This window comes from Aegilops tauschii, chromosome 5, assembly GCF_002575655.3.
Source record: "Aegilops tauschii subsp. strangulata cultivar AL8/78 chromosome 5, Aet v6.0, whole genome shotgun sequence".
Classification (NCBI taxonomy): domain Eukaryota; kingdom Viridiplantae; phylum Streptophyta; class Magnoliopsida; order Poales; family Poaceae; genus Aegilops; species Aegilops tauschii.
The window spans coordinates 360236847-360247822 of record NC_053039.3 but is presented as its reverse complement, the minus strand read 5'-3'; positions in this window follow the sequence as shown (position 1 = coordinate 360247822).

The following is a 10976-nucleotide window of genomic DNA, read 5'->3' as shown; positions in this document are numbered from 1 at the left end:
ATCCAAGAAACTTAAGCGTGCACAACCTGCCGTGGCGTCAATGATTTGATCGATACGGGGGAGAGCAAAAGGATCAGCCGGACACGCCTTGTTCAAGTCCGTGTAGTCCACACACATCCGCCAGGTGCCGTTCTTTTTAAGTACGAGCACCGGGTTAGCCAACCACTCTGGGTGAAAAACCTCAACAATGAACCCGGCCGCCAAAAGCCGGGCCACTTCTTCACCAATAGCCTTCCGCCTCTCTTCGTTAAACTGTCGAAGGAACTGTCTGACCGGCTTAAATTTTGGATCCACATTGAGAGTGTGCTTAGCGAGTTCTCTAGGTACACCTGGCATGTCAGAAGGTTTCCATGCAAAGATGTCCCTATTCTCACGGATGAACTCGATGAGCGCGCCTTCCTATTTCGGGTCCAGATTTGCACTGATGCTGAACTGCTGAGACGAGTCACCTGGAACAAAATCAACAAGTTTAGTCTCATCGGCTGATTTAAACTTCATTGCTGGTTCATTCTCCGTGGTTGGCTTTTTCAGAGAGGTCATATCTGTTGGGTCAACATTGTCTTTATAAAATTTCAACTCTTCTGTGGCACAAACAGACTCTGCATAAGCCGCGTCACCTTCCTCACACTCCAGAGCCACTTTCCGGCTGCCGTGAACTGTAATGGTCCCATTGTGACCCGGCATCTTGAGCTGTAAGTACACATAACACGGCCGTGCCATGAACTTGGCGTAAGCCGGCCGTCCGAATATAGCATGGTATGGACTTCTTATCTTGACCACCTCAAAGGTCAACTTCTCCACCCTGTAGTTGTTTTCATCACCAAAAGCCACTTCCAATTCGATCTTGCCGACTGGATAAGCCGACTTACCGGGTACCACACCATGGAAGATAGTATTTGACTGGCTGAGGTTCTTATCAACTAGCCCCATACGACGGAAAGTCTCATAATAGAGGATGTTGATGCTGCTGCCTCCATCCATGAGTACCTTTGTGAACTTATAGCCTCCCACCTGAGGAGCCACTACTAAGGCCAGGTGGCCCGGGTTATCCACCCGGGGAGGGTGATCCTCCCTACTCCAGACTATGGGCTGCTCCGACCACCGTAAGTAGCGTGGAACCGCCGGCTCAACAGCATTAACAGCCCTCTTGTGAAGCTTCTCGTCTCGTTTGCACAAACTAGTGGTGAACACGTGATACTGTCCACCGCTAAGTTGCTTCGGGTTGGTCTGATAACCCCCCTGTTGCTGTTGATGACCCTGACCAGACTATTGGTTAAAGCCCCCTTGACCGTTCTGAGGACCGGAACTTGACCCGCCACCCGGGCCATGAGAGCCGCCAGCGCCGGAGCCGCCTGCGCCTGGGCCGCCGCCCGGGCCATTGTAGTTTTTAAAGGCCTTCATGATAGCACAATCCTTCCACAGATGAGTCGCTGGCTTCTCTCTAGAGCCGTGTCTCGGACAAGGTTCATTCAACAGCTGCTCCAGAGAAGGTCCTGACCCGCCGCCTCGGGGAGGGGGCCTCCCCTTGCGTCGCTGGTTGTTGCCTTGGGTGTTGGCTACGAACTCCAGGCTGCCATCGGCCTTGCGCTTGCCTCCTCCTTGATTCCCCGGGTTAAACTGAGGGCCCTTGCCATTGCCGTTCTTCTTTCCCTTCCCTGTCCTTTCATCATCTGAAGGGGGATCCTTGGTACCATCGGAATCAGCGTATTTGACAAGAGCCGCCATTAGTGTACCCATATCCGTGCAGTCACGTTTAAGCCGCCCAAGCTTCATCTTTAGGGGCACAAAACGACAGTTCTGTTCTAACATCAAGACTGCAGAGCCGGCGTCCATCTTATCTGATGAATGTATGATCTCCTTGACCCGGCGAACCCAATGGGTCGTGGACTCACCCTCCTGCTGCTTACAGTTAGTCAAATCCACAATTGACATAGACTGCCTACAGGTATCCTTGAAGTTTTGAATGAACCGGGCCTTCAGCTCAGTCCAAGACCCAATGGAGTTCGGTGGCAGCCCTTTTAACCACGTGCGGGCAGTTCCATCTAACATCATGGTGAAATATTTGGCCATGGCCGCCTCGCTGACCTCTAGCAGTTCCATAGCCATCTCATAACTCTCAATCCAGGCCGCAGACTGTAAGTCAGCTATATAGTTAGGCACCTTCCTAGGGCCCTTGAAATCCTTAGGTAAACGTTCATTACGGATGGCCGGCACCAAACAAGGGACACCCCCGGTCCTGGTAGAAATACCCACATCAACGGACGCCGTTGGATAAGCCGGGGGGGTCTGATAAGCCGTCAATTGCGGCACCTGCTCCGCCTCTTGCCGTGCTTGGTCTGCGGCGTAGAAGGTTCCAACATGAGCCGGGCCATGATCTTGGCAAGGTTTGGTCAAGCAGTGAAGTGACATGATCTTGGCAAGGTTTTGAGAATCATGAGTCACTTTGGAGTGGAAATGAAGATGATTTCCCAGGTGACAAGGCCACAGAACCACTGCAAAAAGAAAAACGAAGCAAAAAACCAATAAATCAAAAAGAAAAAGAAAAGGGCAAAAAACCAGGCTGTTGCATCCATATTGCGGCCGCTGGCCGGGCGGGTGTCCCATAATTATGTTCATGGCCCGGTTGAAAGGAGTGTCCCACTTGTACTTCGCCGACGACTGAGTCGACTGTGTCGACAAGTCGCTTTCGGCCGCAAGCTTGTGTTGCTCTCTCTGCAAAATGGACCATGAATCATTTACGAATGCGACTAGAATGTAGTAGACTTCATTGATTAGAAGCTAATATGTAAGGTGGTAAAAGGATAATTACCAGTATTCTCATGAATTTCCTAGTCGGCCCGTCGGTGAAGAAAATCTTTTTTTGGGGTCCCAAGAGAATTGGGCCCTGATGAAGTCGTGCTCCTGCTGGTCGTTGAACTCAGCCAATGGGTCTAGGATCCCCTGACGTTCACGTTCTGCGTCCTCCTTAGCCCACACAGGCCTCTTTCCCGTGTAACCACGACTTCCAAGGTGGTGGTTCCCCATGTTCTTTGCCTACAGCTGCTTGCCTCGCTCCGACCTGGCCTTGGCAGCTTCTTCATTGCAAGTCTCCTTGAACTTTTCAAAGTCCACTATCGTAATTTTTGGATTGTCTGCAACAATCTCGGCGTAGGTTTCATGGTCTACTTCAATCGCCTTTTCACCCTAGTTTCCCAAGCGCTCAATGCGTTGTTGAACTTCCCTAGGGCTTTGTTGTTGATTTTTTTTCATGGCATCATCATCCCATGGGTCAACATCATCATTCCGACCGGGGAATAGGAATCTTGCGTGCAACCTAGTTAGGAGCAGCTTCTTCAAATTTTCATTCTTCCGTATTTTCGTGGTGTTGATGTTAGCTGTATCCCGTAGGATGCATGCTAGTTGGTTGCCGTAACGCGCTGCCACTTCCCGCGGCACTATTGGCTTGAACTCGCCAGGGTGCACCGCCATGACCACCAGTCTTCCGGTGCCGAGCTCATTTGGGTGTCGTGTCCTCTTTTCCTTCTTTCCCTCACTGGCTTGGGAGGTCCCACCTTCCGTGCTGTAGTTAGCAACATCATCAGCGCCAGTCTCAGTGCCGGTGTCGTTGGTGGCATCAGTGTCGGTGCCCGCGCCACCACCGTCGTCATCCGTCATGATAAGGGGGTCCTGACACCCATCTTGCTGTCTCTCATGATCCGCTAGAAAGTCGAGGTAGGCGTGTGCTCGACCTAATTGGGACTGAGAACCTCCGGCCTCATCGGTGTCGGTCATGTTTCCTAGGGTTCAATGCCGTAGTCGTTTAATTATCGAGCTTTATATAATAAAGTGAATAATGAAAAAAAGTGACCTTTGTTTTGCTGGAAATGTCGTTTCATTCCCGTCGCGACAAATCTCGAGCACTCGATATGTCCAACTTTCTAGCACAAGTCATACCGAAATTCACGGAAAATTTCGGCATGACCTTTGCTAGAAAGTGCACATATTGAGCGCCTGAAATTTGCCGGAATGGAAATGGATCAACATTTCCGGCAAAACATAGGTCACTCGCAATCAATTTCCCTGCAAATGACAATAAGCACTATGTGCTGAAGTAGCATTTCACTAACAAGTGTGAGCATGAGCATACTCATCTGCATGTCAAGTGATGTGTGTCATCACACATGCATGCTATTGCTCATCATTCTCTGTTTAGAAACAAGCAGAGACATAGTAGCAGCAACATAAGCTAATTAAAAATCCTCATTTAAAAAATAAACTAAACTACCATTAAAAATGCTCATTTTCAGAATGGACAACAACATATTAGCATTGCTGCCAATACAACAACTACTTGTGGCTTAGTTAGCAAAGCTAGAGATGAAGCATTGCTGCCAGTACATATCTGTGAGCCATATTGCTGCCAATATAAATGAATGAAGCATTGTTCTTGCAATTTTCTCCAATGCCAAAATGGCTCACTGCTGGTCACTACCAAATTGAAATAGGCAAAAACATTTACCAATTGATCCCAAGCTAGAGATAATTAACAACAACATAAACTAACAAATGCTACTGCTCATGAACTCAATTTGGACCCCTACATAGAAAAAATTGGCCCTAATTTAAGAACAGGAGGAAAGGAAGGGGTGGCTCACTGCGCGTCGGGGTTAGGGTCGCTGGGGCTGAGGGGGTGGCGTCGTCGGGGTTGAGGACGTCGGCGTCGTGGTCGGGGTCGCCGGGGCTGAGGGGTCGGTCCGCTGAGCCTTGTTGATCTGCAGAGAGAGAGAGAGAGAGAGAGAGAGAGATTTCATAGCCGCATAGGGCGGGATTGGAGCCCGAGGAGAGGAAGGAAGAGGGGGCGGGGGGTCGTACCGGAGCGGGAGGGGGTCGGTGGCCGGCGTCAGGGTCGGGGCTGAGGTCGAGTCTGGGGTCGGGGTCGGGGCTGAGGTCGGGGGTGGTGTGGCGGCGGCGGCATGGGCGGTGCGGCGCGTGGGCGGTGCGGCGTCGGTGGTGCGGCGTCGGCGGTGGCGTGGGTTCTCTGTCAGAGAAAAGGGGATTGACGAGCAGCGAGTGAGAGAGAGGAAAGAGATAGGAGCTATGGCGACGGTGCTGTAGGCAACTTAGCTATAGCGCGTGTTGGCAAAATGTGCTATAGCTAAGTTAGCTATAGCGCTGCCCTAGAAAAAACGCGCTACTGCTAATTTTTTTCTTTTTCTTAGCTATAGCGCTGCCCTAGACAAAACACACTACTGCTAATTTTTTTTCTTTTTCTTTTTCATATTCCACAAACTTCTTTTCTTTTTCTTTTTGTTTTTCATATTCCACAAACTTCCTTCCTTTTTATTTTATTTGTATTTCTCTTTTTATTTTTTTATTTTTATTTTTCTTTCATTTCATTTTGTAAAACTTCCTTTCTTTTTCTTTTTCTTTCATTTGCACTTTTCTTTTTTTATCTTTCTTTTGCACTTTCCTTCCTTTAATTTGGTCTGTCGTTGGAGCAATACCACTGTTACCCTCCGGATAATAATTAGTATAATATATATTACATCATTTGACCGCTATCGGCGGTATACAAAATAGCTAGACACACACAAAATTTGTGGATTAGTTTGTCAGCTTGGGCGACGATGACGCTTCAGACTGATCTTCCTCCCTCTTTTGTTCGTTGTCGAATAATTGAGCCCATGGTCGTGACTCTTCCTTCTCCAGGGATTACGATCTTTCGTAGGTAATGTAGTCTTCATTCTTCTTTTGACGTATGTTTCATCGTCATCAGCATAATCTTCCCTCATCGGATCACCGTACTGGTCGTAGTCTTCCTCGTTGGCGACTCCTTCCATTCCGGCGATGCTCCTTTTGCTTCTCCTCACGACAACACGGCTGGGATTGATCATTTCAGTTATGAAGAAACATTGTGTCACGTGTTTAGCGTGTACTCATGGCTCATTTTTGGCGATGGCGTTGACGGTACCGCTATCAGAGTCGGGTATACACATGGTAGTGAAATGTCGGTTTTCTCTCTGTACATTCTTAGCCCATCTGACACGGAACATCGTCGCGCTATGCAATCCAGAGTAGTTAAGCTCCCATATCTCTTCGACCCTTCCGTAATATCTTTCAATTACATTCCCGGTCATGGCTTCCATCGTCACCCCTGAGTTTTGGTCATCACTGTTTATATCTTTCTCCTTCGTGTAGAACGTGTATCCGTTGATATCGTATGCTTGATAAGTCGCGAGGTTGGTCGAGGGGCCATGTGCTAAGGCGTATATGAGCGTTCCGTTCGGACAACCCTCTTCCGGGGGATTAGCCAGAACTCGCTCTTTGATCCAACGCAAGAAAGTGGAGTTGTGCTCTCTAATAACTTCAGCGTCCGTCCTGTGCACCCCACGGTCACGGTACTTCTTTGCGATGGTCTCTTTGTGCAGTGTCACGAAATCTTCTAGCACATCTAGGTTTGTTGCACTAAGTTTGCCCTATCAAGGTCGTTTTGTCGGCCCGAGCGTAACACATTCACATCCCTATGACCGTTGGTGTGACCTTCACCTTCGAGCCTTCCACAGTGCTTGTTGACGGGCAAACCAACAACAGGGTCTCCGGTGCCTACTAGATAACTCTCACAGAAAGAGATGCACTCTTTGGTCAGATATCCCTGGGCTATGCTTCCATCTGGACGGGACATGTTACAAATGAATCCTTTGATGACGCCATTCATCCTCTGGAACGGCATCATGTTGTGCAGGAATGTCGGCCCTAGGTCGATGATGTCGTCCATGATGTGGACACATAGATGCACCATGACATCAAAGAACGCAGGCGGGAAGTACATCTCTAGCTCATTCAGTATGACAATGATCTCTTCCTGTAGCCTATGGAGTTGCTTCACACTGATCGACTTTCGAGAGATAGCATCAAAAAAGTGGCATAGGTCAGTAACGTCTCACACACATGTGTGTCCATAATCCCTCTAAGTGCAACCGGGAGTAATTGCGTCATCATCACATGGCAGTCGTGAGACTTCATCCCACTGAACCTTTTTTTCTTAGTGTCTAGATATCTGCTTATCTTCCCACAGTATCCGGAACTAACTTTGATTCTGGCAAGGCACTTGAACAATTGATCGACCTCCTTCGGATCTAAGGTGAAGCAAGAGGGGGGCAATATTGTTCTTCCTTCTTGTTTACTCTTTTGCCCCCATCTTCCGTCTCCATCTTCGTCTCGGTCTCCTCTGACGACCTTTTACCGGGCATTTGGAGATCTTCCCTGATATTCAAAAATTCCAAGTCTTTTCTTGCCTTCGGGCCATCCTTGGTCCTCTCCGGCATGTTCATCAATGTTCCAAGCAAACTCTCAAGGATATTTTTTGTGATATGCATTTGATCAAGGCTATGAGGTGTGTCGAGTATGGGCCAGTATTCCAAGTCCTAGAAAATAGACCTCGTCTTCCATACCTTCAGCAGGGGCTCCGGCGCCTTTTTCATCATCTTTCCCGGCGAGGGGCACTCTTCCCAGTTCTTCAATAACTTATATATTTCTGCACCGCTACGCTTACGTGGAGGACCTCGATGCTCAGCCTTACCATTGAATAGATCTCCACACTTTCTCCACGGGTCATCCTTCTCGAGCCATCTTCGATGCCCCATGTAAACGATTTTCAAAGACCTGCCATCTTTCGATAGCTGCAGAGAAGTTGTATCATCCATGCACCTCATGCATCTGCAATATCCGTGGCACACCTGGACGGAGAGATAGCCGTAACCGAGATAGTCCTGCACCGTCGTGATCAGCGCGGCTCTCATGTAGAAATACTCTCCTTTGCTTGCATCCCATGTCTTGGCCGGTGTTGTCCATAAGGTATGTAGCTCCTCTTTCAGTAACCCGAGATACAAATTTATATCATTTCCCGGTTGTCTCGGCCCTTGAATAAGCATATCCATGTGTATGTATTTTTCCTTCATGCACAACCAGGGGGGAGGTTGTACATCCATACAAACACGGGCCATGTGCTATGATTGGTGTTCTAGTTGCCAAATGGATTCATGCCATCACTACTAGCGCCAAGCAGATGTTCCTTGGATCATTTGCGAAAAAAATCAAATTCAGCATTTAATGCTCTCCACTGGCTAGCATCTGCGAGGTGTCTCAGCTTCGGCTCATCTCCGTCATCTGGCTTCACCCTCTCCGCGTGCCAGCGCATAAGCTTTGCTTCCTTAGGATCGACGAAATACAGCTGTAGACGTGGAGTGATCAGAAAGTACCATACACCTTTCTGTGGAGCTTTCTTTCCAGCCTTTTCATATCGTGAAGCATTGCACTTTGGACAGATGGTTTTTTCCGCGTGCTCGTTCCGATATATGATGCAATCATTGATGCATGTGTGATATCTAATGTGTGGCAGATCAAGAGGGCACACGATTTTCTTTGCCTCCTCGACACTAGTAGGGCACAGGCTTCCCGCGGGAAGGACCTTCTTTAGATACTTCAGAAGCTCATCCAGGCTTGTATCTGTCCATTTGTTTTTTGCCTTCGTCTTTAGAAGTTCTAGTGTGAAAATCAAGCGGGTCACCTCGGGATTGCAACAATCATACAAAGGAGTCATCGAGTCTACCTCCAATTGCGCCAGTTTGTCCTCCTCTCTAGAAGCAGCTCTATCGCTAGTCGTCTTCTTGCGAAGCAGGTCTCGAACATGCGGGTCCCGCATGGCTGAACTTAGTAGCGACGAAGACGGCGGCGTGTCCGCATCTTGTCCGCCTTGAACTGCCTCTTCGCCATCGACATTTCCTAGGCCGACTTCCTCTTCGGGCACATAACCGGTCATCTCTTCGTCTGGTGGTCCCATGTCGTTATTTCCTGCCCCGTCGACATCCTCATCCTCATCATCTTCACTTATCCACCGAGTATGGCCATGCATGAAACCATGCATGAGCAGGTGCGCCGAGAATGTGCCACCCTCAAAGGGGTCGAGCCTGACTATTCCTTTGCATTTTCGACACGGACATAAAACATCCTTCAGTCTTTTTTCATACATGTCGTCCACAGCGGATTGCCAATATCTTTCCACCATCCTTCCATTGACCTTCATGATCACCTGCGCGCGGAGCAAATATTATAACCACGTATATATGCATGCATGGATCAAATTCATACAAAAATTCGGCATGACCTTCCCTAAACATAGGACATATTGAGTTTGCCCGAAATTCGCCGAAACGGAATTGAATCGGCATTTCGGCAAAACATAGGCAACTCATGTCACCCACATTATTTCATCAAATACACAATGCAGGCAACTCAAATTATGCCATACACAATTTGGTATATATATTCTCATATCGCCCATATATATATATATATATATATATATATATATATATATATATAGTTTCAGTCCTATCCACACAAACACCTTTTTTTGCTCACCTATGTGTCGAGAGGGATATCGAGCACCTTTCTTCTTAATTACCTAGTAGCTCTAGATATATAACTCTAACTAGCTAGCTATCTAGGGAGAGAGAGAGAGAGCTAGGGAGATAGTGGGAGAGGAGAGGGAGAGAAGAGGGAAGGCATTAATGGAAGGGGAGGAGGGCAAAGAAGAGGGGGAGGGAGGGCATTAATGGAGGGGGTGGTGGTGGAGGGCACAAAGAAAAGGGGGGTGGTGGAGGGCAAAGAAGAGGGGGAGAGAGGGGGCTCTAATGGAGGGGTGGTGGAGGGGCAAAGAAGAGGGGGAGGGAGGGGGCCTCTAATGGAGGGGTGGTGGAGGGGCAAAGAAGAGGGGGAGGGAGGGCTCTAATGGAGGGGTGGTGGAGGGGGAGCATTGAAAGGAACAAGCAAGGTGCAAGGAAAGGGGGAGAAAGGAAGGGGAAGAAGAGAGGGGGGGAAGAAGGGGAAAGGTGGTAGGTGGCTGGCGGGCATAGCAGTAGCGTGGGTCACCTATACGCGCTACTACTATGGCAGCTTGCAAAATATCTACGGCTAGTGTTGCACTACTTATAGCGCGGGCCGGAAACACACGCTACTGGTAAAATGTTATACATAGAAAAATTAGCAGTAGCCCGCTTAGATAAACAGGCGCTATAGATCCTAAACTAGCAGTAGCGCAGGTTGGACGACAGGCGCTGCTGCTATTTTTTGACCAGGGGGTGTGGTGTGTTACACTTAGCAGTAGCGTGGGGCTAGGTAACAAGCGCTGCTGCTAACTGATACCAATAGCGCTCTTTATAGCCAGTGCTACTACTAACTAGTAGTAGCGTGGGGTTGTAAACAAACGCTACTGGTAAACTTCTATCTATAAGCATTTTCCTAGTAGTGATATTCGGACACCGGAATGGTTTCGAGGTGTATCGGGTATTTAGCGGAGTACCGGGGGTCACCGGAACCCCCCGGGGGGGTTAATGGGCCTTAATGGGCCATAGTGGAAGAGATGAGGAGGCGGCCAAGTGGAGGGGCGCGCCCCCAAGCCCAATTCGAATTGGGAGGTGGGTCGGCCCCCCTTTCCTTCTCTCCCTCTTCCCTTTCCTTCCCCTCCTAGTTGGACTAGGAAAGGGGGGAACCTACTCCTAGTAGGAGTAGGATTCCCCCTTGGGGCGCGCCCCATGAGGCCGGCAGGCCCCCTCCTCCCCTCCTTTATATACGGGGGAGGGGGCACCCCATAGACACACAAGTTGATTGTTGAGCCGTGCGCGGTGGCCCCCTCCACAGATTTCACCTCGGTCATATTGTCGTAGTGCTTAGGCGAAGCCCTGCGTCGGTAACTTCATCATCACCGTCACCACGCCGTCGTGCTGACGAAACTCTCCCTCGGCCTCAGCTGGATCTAGAGTTCGAGGGACGTCACCGAGCTGAACGTGTGCAGATCGCGGAGGTGCCGTGCGTTCGGTACTTGATTGGTTGGATCGCGAAGACATTCTACTACATCAACCGCGTTACTTAATGCTTCCGCTTTTGGTCTATGAGGGTACGTGGACACACTCTCCCCGCTCGTTGCTATGCTTCTCCTA